At 39.0% G+C, this 13,691-nt stretch overlaps 1 protein-coding gene across 1 annotated transcript in view; it reads left to right on the forward strand.

Annotated features, from left to right (window-relative positions):
- The window catches only part of LOC136864027 (uncharacterized), a 160,296-nt gene that overhangs the window by 33,977 nt on the left and 112,628 nt on the right, over positions 1-13,691 (forward strand). The gene's annotated exons all lie outside the window — the stretch shown is intronic.

A 13,691-nucleotide genomic window follows, 5' to 3' on the forward strand; every position in this document is an offset into this window, starting at 1 on the left:
GTTCATGAACAAACTGACTCTTTTGAATGACTTGGTCCAAAGAGGTACCAGTCCAAAGAGCTAGTCTCCTTGAGAGCTGGTGATTCAGATTCGAATCGACTCTTTTATGAATGAACTGCAACTCCAAAAAGAGCTAGCTCATAATTATCATTGACACTTGTTAATTTTTAGCCAATTGCATGCTTCAAATAATCATGTGGCATAGAGATGTCACTTCTTATTGGCTACCCACTCCAGCCTCCCTTCACTCACACTCTTAAGTGCAGTAGTCATGGTCTAGCATGTCATGTACATATTTGGTGCCATTGCCATGGTGGTGTGCTACCTGATGAAACAATGAAATGAAATAAAGCAACATGTTATTCAGCATTAATTGCCGGTTCACTTCCTGTATGAACTTTTAATCTATGAAGGATGTACTGTAGATCCAGTAGGTTAGGGACAAATAAATGACACCAAGTTGAGGTTAACTTTCCAAAACTATCCATGAACAACAGTCACTATCCCGAGCACTGAATACACCAATAACTAGAAAACAGCGTAGTTTCATTCTGTCTGAAATAATGAAGAAATATTCTGACAATTCGTCACCTATTTCTTAAATGTGGTCATAGTTATGAACCAACATGTTATAATGCCAATTGCCAAAATCATTTGGTTTTATGATTCAGTGAGTGCCGCCAGGCTGAGTGGCTCAGACGGTTAAGGCGCTCGCCTTCTAACCACAACTTGGCAGGTTCGATCCTGGCTCAGTCCGGTGGTATTTGAAGGTGCTTAAATACGACAGCCTCGTGTCGGTAGATTTACTGGCACGTAAAAGAACTCCTGCGGGACTAAATTCTGGCACCTCGGCATCTCCAAAGACCTTAAAAAGTAGTTAGTGGGACGTAAAACAAATAACATTATTATGATTCAGTGTATGAAATTATATGGTTTTAGATCAAAATTTAGGAGAATGTAAAAAAATACTATTTTGGGCTTTAAAAAATAAATAACTTGTGTACTGAGACAGTGGCTGCGCGGTTTGAGTCACATAGCTTTCAGCTTGCATTCAGAAGATAATGGATTTGAACTCCACTGTCGGCAGCCCTGAAAATGGTTTTCCATGGTTTCCCATTTTCACACCAGGCTGTACCTTAATTAAGGCCACGGCTGCTTCCTTCCAACTTCTAGCCCTTCCCTGTCCCATCGTCGCCATAAGACCTATCTGTGTCGGTGCGACATAAAGCAACTAGCAAAAAAAAAGAACTCCACTGCTGGCAGCCCTGAAGATGTTTTTATGTGATTTCCTATTTCCTGTACCTTAATTAAGGTCATGGCCACTTCCTTCCCACTTCTAGCTTTTTCCTATCCCATCGTCACCATAAGACCTATCTCTGTCGATGCAACATAAAGAAAATTGTAAAAGATAATTCATGCCATAGTACAGTATATACCATAGTATATCGCAGGATATTTTAAAATTAATATTTACTATCATATAAGGAGTGCCAGTATATTGATTGTACATCTCGTATGATGCTTTCAGTCTTGAAAGACGTCATTTTAAGAGAGAAGAGTATGGAACTTAGGCGAAGTAATATTAGATGCCATCGATTACTATTGTATATTTGTGCATACATTTCCTCATTACTGTACATAAATTGTGCTAGCTGCCGAAGCATGTCACACTCCTCTGGGACAATGATTAATGACTGACAGATGAAGTTAAATTATATTGGAGAGTTTCGCTGGAATGTATTAGTCATTCATTCGTTCTATTCCAAGATTAGAGAACCACAACCGAACTGGACATTCTGTTACCATCTGTTGTGGGAAACTTAAAACAAACGTGCGCTATCTTGTTTGTTCAAATATGAACAGGAGTGAAGAGTCTTCTCCCCTGCACCTTGGACAGCTGATGAACAAACAAACCTGGAGACATAGAGAGGGCTGCACTTTCCCGGCTTGCTCCAGCTTGCCACTCTCAGCTTGTGAATGAATGAACTGGCTCTTTTGAATGGCTCACAGTTAGGAGTGGGAGCAAATGAGCTAGCTCCCTCAAAAGAGCTGGCTCGACCGATCACTACTCAGTGCTTTCATCAACAGACAACAAACTGATCTGCTAGTTGATTTTGTAAATATTGAAAAATGAAAATCTTCAGCCTGTTTCTAATCATTCAACCGGGTCAGGAATAGAATGAATGAAGCTCCATCTAGCGGCGAGGATTGTGCCAGCTGCCAAAACCTGTTGCACTCCTCTGGGGCAATGATTAATGACTGGTAGATGATGAAATTTTATTGGAGAGTGTCGCTGGAATGAAAGATGTGAGGGAAAACTGGAGTACGTGGAGAAAAACTTTTCTATCTCCATTTTGTCCAGCACAAATCTAACATGGAGTGACCAATATTTGAACCACGGAACCCAGAGGTGAGAGGCTGGCGTGCTGCCGCCTGAGACATGGAGACTCTACTGAGTAGAAAGAGGGCCAAAATATTGTGAATAAAAGTACAATTATAAAATAATCTATTGCATGTAAAATACTGAAACTTGTAAAATTTGTGAATATTATATTAAATTATTGTAACAGTGCCCTACATAAATCTTACTATTTATAAATATTAAGTCACCTGAAAGCTCCTCCTGTAACTTAATCTACCACCTGAAGTTGATTTGACTTTCAGCGTATTTCAGTATGACTAACAGAGTTTTGATAAAGGACTATTTTCACTTTTAAACCACATGTTATATGCATAACTTGATTTGTCTTGCTCACAGACAGTTCACATCACCATCACAGCAATACTGCAAACTATGGGCTTCCCGACATTGCACTAAGCATACCAGGATGACACAACAGAAGATTCACTGTGTGATACCGGCACCACTTCTCTTCACATGCGAAGTTGCTTCATCATGCATAATGTTACTGCCAGTTATATGGTCCAGATGGAAAATAAGAAATAAAAACGTACAACTCTTTGTAATATCATACCGGGAGTAAAATATTAAAATTTATAAAAATCGCAATCATATATGCACCATAAAATCACATTCGTGTAACTAAAAATTCCATAATTCTTATACGAAATGCATAAGCATAATGTAGAAACCTTATAAAAATGGCAAATATATGAAGTTCTGGGCCCTAATAACAGTACAGAAGTATAAAGGTACTACATGACATGACATTACATCGGCATCAATCAATCAATACTGATCTGCATTTAGGGTAGTCACCCAGGTGGCAGATTCCCTATATGTTGTTTTCCTAGCCTTTTCTCAAATGATTTCAATGACATTGGAAATTTATTGAACATCTCCCTTGGTAAGTTATTCCAATTCCTAACTCCCCTTCCTATAAATGAATATTTGCCCCAATTTGTCCTCTTGAATTCCAACTTTATCTTCATATTGTGATCTTTCCTACTTTTAAAAACGCCACTCAAACTTATTCGTCTACTAATGTCATTCCATGCCATTTCTCCGCTGACAGCTTGGAACATACCACTCATTGTGTGATACAAATTCTTATAATTTTGTTAAATACCACCTATTTAATACAATGTATATTGAATACAATAATATATTGAATAGGTGGTATTTAACAAAATTATAAGAATTTGTATCACAAGTAGATCTTCAATACGGACAAAAAATGAAATTTATAACCTGCAATGCAACATACCACTCAGTCAAGCAGCTCATCTCCTTTCTCCCAGTTCTTCCCAGCCCAAACTTTGCAACATTTTTGTAATGCTACTCTCTTGTCGGAAATCACCCAGAACAAATCAAGCTGCTTTTCTTTGGATTTTCTCCAGTTCTTGAATCAAGTAATCCTGGTGAGGGTCCCATAGACTGGAGCCATACTCTAGTTGGGGTCTTACCAGAGACTTATAAGCCCTCTCCTTTACATCCTTACTACAACCCCCAAACACTCTCGTAACCATGTGCAGAGATCTGTATCCTTTATTTACAATCCCATTTATGTGATTACCCCAATGAAGATCTTTCCTTATATTAACACCCAGATACTTACAATGATCCCCAAAAGGAACTTTTGCCCCATCAACACAGTAATTAAAACTCAGAGGACTTTTCCTATTTGTGAAACTCACAACCTGACTTTTAAACCCGTTTATCGTCATGCCATTGCCTGCTGTCCATCTCACAACATTATCGAGTCATTTTGCAGTTGCTCACAATTGCTCACAATCTTGTAACTTATTTATTACTCTATAGAGAATAACATCATCTGCAAAAAGCCTTACCTCTGATTCCACTCCTTTACTCAAATCATTTAGATATATAAGAAAACATAAAGGTCCAATAATACTGCCTTGAGGACTTCCCCTCTTAATTATTACAGGGTCAGATAAATATAAGATACACAGGTGGAAAATGAAATCCCCACACCAAGAAGACATTAGTTCTGGGAAATGCAATTTAGGCTAAGCAATTGTCTAAAAATGAAAACCCACAACCTCTTTTCCAGTCATTGACCGGGTCAGGGATGTAATGAATGAAACATATGTAGGCTGTTATTACAATGGGGTCGCCACTCCCAAGGTGATTTATTAATGAGTGATAAATGCTGTGAAATGATAATGGAGGTTGTTGCTGGAATGAACAATGACAGGGAAAACCGGAATACCCGGAGAAAAACCTGTCCTGCCTCCGCTTTGTCCAGCACAAATCTCACATGGAGTCACCGGGATTTGAACCATAGTATCCAGCGGTGAGAGGCCAACGCGCTGCCGTCTGAGCCACGGAGGCTCTAAGCAATTGTCTGTGTAACATATTTATTTGATTAATGTTTCCAGGTCACAGGTTCAAGTATGCGCGAGGACATATGACATGGTCGTAGGTACATTAATAACCACTGTAGTCAACATGATTTTAAATTCAATCATGCATTGTGTCATACAGGTGTCATATGTCATTTTGTGGGATGCAGTTTCACGCTTGTTGGTCAGTCAAATCAGCAACGGTTAATACTGGTATTGGATGACACTGGATTTGTCGTCCCATAATTTCCCATATGTGCTCAATGGGTGGAAAGTCTGGTGATCTTTCAGGTCAAGGCAACTAGTCGACACACTATAGATCACATTGTGTGACAGCAGCGGTATGAGAATGAGCATTATCCTGTTGGAAAACACCTCCTTGAATACTGTGAATGAATGGCAGCACAACCGGTTCGATCACCAGTGTGATGTACAAATCTGCTTTCAAGGTTCTTGGAATAACAACGTGAGTGTTCCTGTTGTCAAAGGAAATTACTACCCAGACTATAACTCCTTATACCAGTCCAGTGTGTCGACGCAACAGACAGCTTGGTTTGAAGGGCTCACGTGGTCTTCTTATCAACCTGTGATCATCACTGGCGCCAAGACAGAAACAGCTCTCATCTAAGAACAAAACAGATCTCCACTCTTCCCTCCAATGAGTTCTAGCTTACACCACTGAAGTTGCAGATGGCAGTAATTTGGAGTTAGCGGCATGGACGCTACAGGACGTCTGGCTCAGATATGTCCTTCAAGTAATCAATTTGTTACAGTTTGCTGTGTCATTCTGGTGCCAGCTAAAGCTCTGATGGCTGCTACAGATGCAGAACGATCCACCACAGCCATGCAACGAATACGACGGTCTTCCCTCTCCGTAATGGTCCGTGTGCAGCCAGACTCCGGTCGTTCTTCAGACAGTGCCTATTGTTGCTAATACCAATGCACTGTGGATACATCCCTGCCAAGAATTTCAGAAGTATCTTGGAAGAAACTCCACCTTCTTGTAGCTCTATTAGCTGGACTTGTTAAACTCCGTAAGCTGCAGATACTGCCTTCTTTGTCTTAAAGGCATGTTTGACTCATACCTACCTCACAACGTCTACATAGGACGATGACTAACACTTACAAAATATACAGTGTGTATTTAAAACAAACTTGCTTTGCACGGTCATAGTGGCACTGCTAGCAAGAGTAAAAGGATGTATTTAACATAGTGCAACGAAAATCTTGAACATTACCTTATTTCTCATATGGTATGTACGTATCATTTTTAATATTATTGACACTACACCGTGTCTTCCATTGCTTAAACTTTTTACAGAAATTATTTTATTCAGCCAGCCTTAACTTAAAATTCTACTGATTGTACGTACAGTTTTTTAAGACCATTGTGTCATTACATTGTTTATTTTATTTGATACATTTGTGTAATTTGTTTCATGGCTCATGACGTACGAACGGGGCGAGTTGGGCGTGCGGTTAGGAGTGCGCAGCTGTGAGTTCGCATCCGGGAGATAGTGGGTTCGAACCCCACTGTCGGCAGCCCTGAAGATGGTTTTCCGTGGTTTCCCATTTTCACACCAGGCAAATGCTGGGGCTGTACCTTAATTAAGGCCACGACTGCTTCCTTCCCAATCCTACTTTCCTGTCCCATTGTCGCCATAAGACCTATCTGTGTCGTTGCGATGTAAAGCAACTAGCAAAAAAAAAAAAAAGCCTATGCTTTAGGTCAAAACTAGCCCCTGAATGGTAATATAAATGTATATCATTTATAATTTGTATTGAAAAGGTTGACATTAAATATGAAATATATAACCCTTAGCTGAGTCTTGGCATTGCTTCCACTTACTTGTGCCAGGCCCCTCACTTTCATCTATCCTATTCAACCTCCCTCTGTCAATACTTGTTCTTTTCCGACCCCAGCGGTATTAGGTATCGAGGCCTAGGAAGTCTTTCCTGTCCTTCGTGGCCTGTATCTTTCTTTGGCTGATACCTTTATTTTTTGAAATGTTGGACCCTTTCACTTTTTTCCTCTGATTAGTGTTAATATGGGATAGTTACCTATTTGTACTTCCTCGTAAAACAATAATCACCACCACCACCAGGGGTAATTCTTAGGGCCAGTGATGACATTCAAGTACTTTGATTTGATTCAAAATAACTTCATAATCAAATTCAGCATCTTTTAAATCAGGTTATGCTGACATAGACTCATGTTTATAAATATTTGTATTTATAAATATTTATAAATAGTCGCTTCTTCAGGTTGTTTGCTCACTAGACAAAAGTTGTTTTTGATTAATGGAAGTCATCTTCATGTTGTCAGTTAATGGTTTGGAAAAAACTGCCCTTTTTTATCGTTATTTGGGCCTCTAAAACATGCATGCCAGACTTCTCTTTGAGAGATTCATTGAACTGAATGCAGTGCTTAATAAGTTTGTATAGACTACTAGCTGCCCGCCCCGGCTTCACTCGGTCTAATGATTACAAAGGCTCCAAATTTTCTTAAATGCCCTTGCCTTATAAAATAGCACGTATCTTGTCGGGCTAACTGGCTCAGACGGTTGAGGCACTGGCCTTCTGACCCCAAGTTGGCAGATTCGATCCTGGCTCAGTTCAATGGTATTTGAAGGTGCTCAAATTCACCAGCCGCGTGTTGGTAAATTTACTGGCACGTAAATGAATTCCCGAGGGACAAAATTCCAGCATCTTGGCATCTCCGAAAACCATCAGAAGTAGTTATTGGGATGTAAAAATATATTATTATTATTATTATTATTATTATTATTATTATTATTATTATTATTATTATTATTATTATTATTATTATTATTATTATTATTATTATTATTATTTATCTTGTCAAATTATATTCTGCAGACTTCAAAATGATTTGTCACAGGGCCATGTGAAAATAGTTAAAGTAGGAATGATCTAACAGAGAGAAGATCAAAACAGGCTGATTAAATGAATTGATATAACACAGAATAAAGCTCCTATTCATACATTAATGTGTATGACGAATGAAAGTATGAAGCTGTGATAGAACACAGAAACATGTCTGATCGTATTGCTACAAAAGAGACATCTGCGCTTAGAAGCACGTATTCTAGAAAGGCTGTGAACTGCAACAACACACAATAAAGATCCTGTATATACATTAATATGCATTACTTTACAGAATTTTACTGAAGTTTCTTTGACTGTGGTGATGTTTTGTATAGCATGCTGTTTGATATCACACGAAGAGGGCTATGGCCTAGGCTAAGACTAGGTTTTGTTGAGGATATTCCTTCTATTTCTCAGCCTAGTATATAGCAAAAGCAATACTTTGGTGCTATTCACAATCGTTATGCTAATAAGAATATGGAAATCTGGATTCAGAAACAGTAAGTATGTCAGCAGATTAACGCTGTCTATGAGTTTGAAATATTTAGGCCTAAACAGAATCTCTTGCAAATAGCGAAGCAATACTTTGGTACTATTCAAAATCATCATGCTGATAGGAGTATAGAAATGTGGATCCAATAACCATAAATATCTCAGCAGATTAATGCTAGTTAGAAATCGGCCTTGTAAATAGTGAAAGCACTTTGAAACTATCCACAATCATTATGCTATTATGAGTATGGAAATATGGATCCCGAAACAATCAGTATCTTGTAGATTAATACAAGCTATGAGTTTAAAATGTTTAAACAGAATCTCTCTTTGGCCTTCCCTATACTCATGCACGTGCCTACTTTAAACACCAGGCCTGTATTCTAGAACCCTCGAGCTGACATTGCCATGGTTACGGCTGGTAATTTCTTCATCAGTTTCCTACAGTGAGGGAATGTGATGTAAATATCTCGAAAATGGTTGGCTTTTAGGACCTTAAAACATGGTTTCTGATGTCCCATGGTGCTATTTATTATGACTTGTCTGTTGGGTGGGGACGTTAAGCCTTGAGCAGACCCGTTGGTGTTATTTGAAAGGAATAGGCTATGTGTCGACATGATGTCCCACATGGACTTGCCAAGTTTTGTTCGTCACGCCATGAGGCTTAAAATTATTTATTTATTTATTTATCATGGAAGGTTCCCCTACTCTGACTCAACAAAAAAACGTCCTTTTTTTATGTGTAAGTTTTGTTCACTTTAGTCCATATTTTGTCCATTGTGTGTAATCTGCAGATGTCCTTCATAATGCTTGAATGGAATCTTACACTAGCTGATCCTATCATTTACTTTGAAGTGAAATGGACTGAGACATTTCTTTATTGACAGAAGTTTCTTAATTAATTAAGCATTTTAATTTCAGTATCTATTAATATATCTTATGATTTGATGAGTTAAAGACTGGGGCTTCAAGAAAATGACTCTCGTACTAAAGGTTGGAAGGGCTAGATATTTCACAAATTGAGAACATTTGTTTCATGAGTTTTTGATATGTTAACATCTCAAAATTTGACATAGCAATGAGTAGTAAAGTAAACTGTGACAAAAAAACAACAAAATGTAAAAGGAAATCCTATATGAAAAACTGATATTTACTCATCTGAAATATACTTGCCAGAAAGGTGGTTTTGTACTGTGCAAATTTTGCTGTCTCTGCTATCTTAGGGATGTTCTTTATAATATTTGAGTCAGGCTCAGTAGCTCGTATGGTTGAGGTGTTGGCCTTCTGACCCCAACTTGGTAGGTTCAATCCTGGCTCTGTCCGATGGTATTTGAAGGTGCTCAAATACGTCAGCCTCGGGTCAGTAGATTTACTGGCACGTAAAAGAACTTCTGCAGGACTAAATTCTGGCTTACTGAGCTCGATAGCTGCAGTTGCTTAAGTACGGCCAGTATCCAGTATTCGGGAGATAGGGAGTTCGAACCCCACTGTCGGCAACCCTGAAAATGGTTTTCCGTGGTTTCCCATTTTCACACCAGGCAAATGCTGGGGCTGTACCTTAATTAAGGCCACAGCCGCTTCCGTGCCAGTCCTAGCCCTTTCCTGTCCCATCGTCGCCATAAGACCTATCTGTGTCGGTGCGACGTAAAGCCAATAGCAAAAAAAAATTCTGGCTTTTTGGTGTCTCCTAAAGCCCGAAAAGTAGTTAGTGAGATGTAAAGCCATTATTATTATTATTATTATTATTATTATTATTATTATTATTATTATTATTATTATTATTATATATTTATATATATGCGTTAGGCCCTCTAAGGAGCACGTAGAACCATTAGTTAGCATTCTTCTTCTTGTTTCTCTTATCCTCCCAAAATTTCTTCATCCTCGCACTGTGAGTCTGTCGTCTTTCTTGAGTTCCTGGAGTTTCAAGTTTCTTGTACATTGTCTGGCTTTAAAGCTGTGCAAGTTAATTTTGTGTCTAAATGTAGCCCGTGTAGTTGTCAGTGGGTCAACGCCGACTTCTGCGAGATCTTTTTGGGTGTCAGCAAGCCACCGTACTTTATTTTGTCGGGTTCCGCTGATAATGAGGAAGATTTTCTTGGTCAGTCGCGAGTCGTCCATTCGTGCTAGATGTCCGTAGAATTGCATACGTCTTTTCCAGGCGATTGAAGTGAATCTTTCGGTCAGCGAGTAGAGTTCTTCCGAGCTTTTTCGCATCCATATTCCATCTTGGAACTTTGGTCCAAATATTTTCCTAAGTATTTGCCGTTCCATTTTCTCGATGCCATTGATGTTGATGGTCAGTGTTGATGTTTCAGTCGCGTAGAGTGCTTCAGGAAGAACTACTGTATGGTAGTGACGCAGCTTGGCTTGGATGGAAAGGGATTTCTTATTGTTGGCTATCCTGTCGTTACCATTGCTTCCGATAATTTCACCTAAGTACTTGAAATGTTTAACTCGTGTGATATTGCCATATTTGGTCCCAAGTGATTCCACACTGGTGTTCTTGGAGTCCATGTATTGTGTTTTCTCATATGATATTTGGAGGCCAGTCTTAATAGCAATCTCATGCAGATTCTCAAGAGCGGTTCTGGCTTCCTCGGGAGTGCGGGTGATTATTGCTAGGTCTTCAGCAAAGGCAAGACACTTAATATTGATTCGCTTATCTCTCGTTCCCATATTTATCCCGTGTACTTCTTTCTCCCATGTTCTAACGATCTTATCTAGTACAAGATTGAACAGCAGTGGAGATAATCCATCACCCTGCCTCACGCCTGTTCTTTTCTCAAATGATTCGGAGATTTCGCCCATGAATTTCACTTTAGAAGTTGTGTTAGTTAAAGTCTGTTGGATTAACTTCGTTGTTTTGTTGTCAACATCTAATAGGGTGGCATGGTCAATCGAGTCGTAAGCTTTTTTAAAGTCAACAAAAGTGACCACTGTTCGAATTGATTGGCGATGTTGGAGAATCATCTTGAGGTTCCAGATCTGTTCTGCACACGATCGGTGAGGTCTGAAGCCCGCCTGGTATTCTCCAATCTTCCATTCTATCTGTTGTTCTAATCTGGTACGGAGAGCACGAGAGAATACTTTGTAAGCAATTGAGAGGAGAGAGATACCTCGGTAATTGTTCGGATCTGTCTTGTCAGTAGCTGTCCACTCTACATGTATGATTTCGCTCTCCCATATATCCGCAATGATGGCTTGTAATCGGTCAATAATGACCTCACCTCCGATCCTGAGCATCTCGGCAGTTACACCATCTTCCCCTGGTGCTTTGTTGTTTTTCATATTTAATACAATATTCTGTATCTCGTCATGTGTTGGTGGAAGTGAGTCATGGTTTGGGGTGGATATGCTGAATTGCAGTTTTTCGGCAGGAGGTTCACAGTTATGTAACGCCTCAAAGTAATGCTTTAAGATGTCACAGTTGGCTTTTGTATTTGGCTCAAGTGTTCCATCGATGCGACAAAAACAAATACTAGGGGGTTTGTAGTTAGTCAGTTCTTCTCTAAAAGTTTTATAGAAATTTCGAGTGTTGTTCCTTTTGAAATCGTAATCGATTTCCGACAATCTATTGAGGTGGTAGGTACGTTTAACTCGTCTAATAGTTTTGGCTGTTCGCTTCTGTATTTCTATGAAGTTACTCCAATTTTCTGGTGTTTGGTGACTATGCCAAATCTTCCAGGCTTGCATGCGGGATTCCAGAGCTCTATCGCAATCGGCAGTCCACCACCTGTGTTTACGTTTTCGTGGAGGTTGGCCAAGTTTCTTCGCTGAGTCTTGAATGGTTGCAAGAAGGGTGTCCCATGTTTCTGTGTTAGTCTGCATTGATTCCATGAATCCCTATGCATGACCTTTTAAGTATTCTGGATCAATGCGTGGTATTTTAGGTTTCTGATAACTTTTCCGGTTAGGTCTGAAGCGGACTTTGATTTGTGAAAGATGGTGGTCGGACTCTACGTAACCCTTGCGAACTCGCACATTCATGATTTCAGGAGAGTATTTTCTTGTGTTGGCTACGTGATCAATCTGGTATTCACCTATGTAGTTGATTGGTGATTTCCTAGTGGTCATTTTCCACGGAGGTTTCTTAAAGTGTGTGGACATTATTTGAAGGTTAGCCATTCTACATATGTTGATTAGGCGATGTCCATTGGCATTAGTCTTCTTGTGTGCTGAAAAGCACCCAATAATGCTTCTGTATTCTCATTCCCTGCCGATTTGTGCATTGAAGTCCCCAAGGAGAATTTTAACGTGATGCTGAGGTATCTTGGCGAGTGCTCGTTCGAGTTGCAACCAGAACTTCTCAATTTTGTTTTTGTCAGTTTCACTGTTCACCGGAGCGTGTGCATTATTATTATTATTATTATTATTATTATTATTATTATTATTATTATTATTATTATTATTATTATTATTATTATTATTATTATTATTATTATTATTATTATTATTATTATTATTATTATTATTATTATTATTATTATTATTATTATTATTATTATTATTATTATTATTATTATTATTATTATTATTATTATTATTATTATTATTATTATTATTATTATTATTATTATTATTATTATTATTATTATTATTATTATTATTATTCCTTTACTGGTGGGACCTAGTGCTTACACTGCACTATGTTTTCTGGTAAGGGCTAGAGCAATTTTGTTGCTTTCATTGACCTGTCTCAGTCTTATCCTTGGCTTTGGCAATATGAAAGTGACTGAGGTATGAGTGATGCTAGTAATGCCGTTCCTTATGCAGCCAGTCCCTGCTATGAATGGTGTGAAAATGTTGTTCATAGGGTTGGATAGTGCATGCATTTCAGTGGGCTTGGCAGACTGATATGTAACAGCAACTTCTGGCTTGGTGAGGAAAGCAACGGGAAACTACCTCACTCCTCATTTCCCGAGCACTCCTCTTCAGTGATGCCTAGGCCATCTATGACAGCTGATGGCGGAGCTGTTGAGGATCCAACCAGCCTTAGGGCTGACAACTGAACATACACACATTATTATTATTAATATTATTATTCACTCACTCACTCTGTGGGCTTCTGAGGGACGTGACGTTCCCGTGCCGATCTCACAATCCTCTTCCATCCTCTTTGATCTTGAGCCTGCTCTTACCAGTTATCAATTTGGAGGGTCCGATATCCCTTGTTGATCTCCTTCTGCCAGGTGCTTCGGGGTCTTCCTGAAGGTCTTTTCCCATAAGAGATCCCTTGTATAGATCTACTGGTGCTCTGTTATCCTGCATCCTTAGTACATGCCCAGCCCAGCGCAGTCTGTTGGATTCTATCACACTCATTATAGTGTGTTGTTGAAAGAGGGTGTAAATCTCATAATTAGATATTTTCTGCCAGCTTTGAGAGTTAGGATCGAACCATGGGCCAAATATATTTCTATAAACTTTATTTTCAAAGACTTGCAACTGCTGCTTCTCTTTCTTGGTTATACTCCTTGTCTTGGAACCTTACAGAAGTACTGGTCGAATGATTGTATTGTAGATAATCATTACTCTCACGGTTG

The sequence above is a fragment of the Anabrus simplex genome, chromosome 1 (genome assembly GCF_040414725.1).
Source record: "Anabrus simplex isolate iqAnaSimp1 chromosome 1, ASM4041472v1, whole genome shotgun sequence".
Lineage (NCBI taxonomy): Eukaryota > Metazoa > Arthropoda > Insecta > Orthoptera > Tettigoniidae > Anabrus > Anabrus simplex.